Source organism: Talpa europaea (genome assembly GCF_964194135.1).
Source record: "Talpa europaea genome assembly, chromosome: 15".
NCBI lineage: Eukaryota > Metazoa > Chordata > Mammalia > Eulipotyphla > Talpidae > Talpa > Talpa europaea.
This window is the reverse complement of record NC_140083.1, coordinates 69,757,095-69,759,382: the sequence shown is the minus strand read 5'-3', so window position 1 is coordinate 69,759,382 and position 2,288 is coordinate 69,757,095. Positions and strand designations below refer to the sequence as shown.

The 2,288-nt window shown below is 41.3% G+C and overlaps 1 pseudogene across 1 annotated transcript; it reads left to right on the top strand.

Moving 5' to 3' along the window:
- The first annotated feature begins 557 nt into the window (after positions 1 to 557).
- On the top strand, positions 558 to 982 carry LOC311185618 (protein MIX23-like; annotated as a pseudogene). Its single transcript has one exon. The product of its transcript is annotated as a protein MIX23-like (transcript).
- The last annotated feature ends 1,306 nt before the right edge of the window (positions 983 to 2,288 follow it).

Below are 2,288 nucleotides of genomic sequence, written 5' to 3'. Positions count from 1 at the left end.
ATAGACATTAAAAGGTTAGTAAGGGAATATTACAAACTCTTCTATGTAAATTCAACAACTTAGGTCAAATGGACCAACTCCTTAAAAACCACAAGCTAACAAAACCCATCCAAGAGAGATGTAAATGTGAGAAGTACAACTAGAAAACCTTTACAATACAACTTAGAAAAAAGTCTTGGTTACCCTAGAGTTTGGTAAAGAATTCTTAGCTGTGACACAAAAACCTGATTCTTTTTTTAAAAAAAAAAGATTTATTTATGCATACAAGAACTGGGGTACAGGCCAGAGGTGCAGGGTGAGAGGATTCACCAGAGACAGAGTAAGGAACAGAAGAGGCAGACTGGCTGAAATATACTGCTGAGGGGAGCAGTGGGCGAGTCAGAAGAGGTCTGCTGCACGATGTGGGTAGCTCCCTGGCTGGCCTGATCGAATTTGTGCTACAGTGGCTGTGGATAGCTTCATAGGTTGTGCCTTAACCACTTACACCACCAGGGAGGCCCAAAAACGTGATTCTTACAAGGAAAAAAGTGGAAAATTGCAATACAGGGCCCAAGAATATGTCCAATATGGCTGCAACCAGTGGCAGTGTGAACTGTGAGGAGCTGGCTGAATTCCTGGAATTATTCAAGGTGATGAGGACAATTGACGACAGAATAGTACATGAATTAAATGCAATGGTTCCAGCAGCTTCCTATGCAGAGAAAATTGATGCCAGTCAAACTTGTAAACAACTTTATGAGTCTTTGATGGAGGCTCATACCAGTAAAGACTGAGTTGTAAAAAGGTTTATAGCATAGAACTCATCAGTATTAAAAAAAACAAAAAACTTCTGAGAAGAGAGAGAAAAGAGGATTTGGACAATTTAATATTAAAGTACAAAGTTGAAGTGGATGCAGTAAGAACTGAAAGTTGAGGAATGGTAAATGACAGGAAGCTGGAAGGTGTTTAATGAATTCACTTCAAGCCACCAAAGAATGAATAAGAGGATACTGTTTTTAAAATGACAGAGTCATCTCATAATAGCTCATCATGACAGAAATCAACGAGGTGGGCTTCCTAGCATGATTTCTAAGACCTTTTGTTGATTTCAACCCCTCTTAACCTCAAGCATAAATAATTATGTAGAAATCAACTGCTATTTTATACTGTCTTGTAAAAAATGTATTAAAATAATTGACCAAAAAAAGTGGTAAGTTGGATTTTATCAATATTCAGAACTTTTGCTTTGAAAAAGACAATGTCAATGGGCCTCCCTGGTGGCGCAGCGGTTGAGCGCTGGGTTGCGAAGCCGCCCGTGGCCTCTGCGGCGCCGGTTCGATCCCCGGCTGCTCCCCGGCCACCAGAGGAGGGTCCCACATGGTGCGCAGACCTCTCCTGCCGCCCGCTGCTCCCCCCAGCAGTGTACTTCGGTTCTTCTGCCTGCTCTGCTCCCCGCTCTGGCTCTGGTGAATTCTCTCACCCTCCTGCGCTTCTGACTGTACCCAGTGCATGTATAAAAAAAAAATAAAAATAAAAGGGAATATGTTGATGTAATCAGATAAAAATATTAAAAAAAAAAAAAAGACAATGTCAAGAGGAGGAATAGACAAGCTAAAGAATGGGGAAAATAGGGACCTCCCTGGTGGCGCAAGGGGTTAAGTCTCAGTACTCTGAAGCTATGGCCAGCCACTGCAGCACTAGCAAGTTCGACTACGATACCCAGAGTTCTAGCTCTATCCCTGGCCGGGGAGCTAACCCACATGGCACAGCAGACCTCTCCTGACGCACCCACTGCTCCCCTCAGCAGTGTACTTCAGTCAATCTGCCAGTTCTGTTCCCCACTCTGTCTCTGGTGAATCCTCTCAGACCCCTGCACCACCTCTGGTCTACACCCCAGTTCTTGTATGCATAAACAAATAAAATAAATCTTAAAAAAAAAGAATGGGGAAAATATTTGCAAATCCCTAATAAAGGATTTCTAACTCTAGTATATAAAGAACTCTGAAAATGCAACAGTAAGAAAATAAGTAATCTAATTTTGAAAAAATGGCCAAGAGATTTAAATAGACACCTCATTAAAGAGGCTGTAATGATGGTAAATAAATACATGAAAAGATGCTCAACATCATTAGTCATTAGGGAAATGCAAATTAAAACCAAGATGAGATACCTATTGGAAAGAATGGCATACCTACCCACCTAATAGAATGGATAAAATAAAAACTGACAACACCAACTGCTGGTGAGGATGTGAACCAAAACTGGAACTCTTGCATTGTGGATGGGAATGCAAAATAGTGTAGATCATT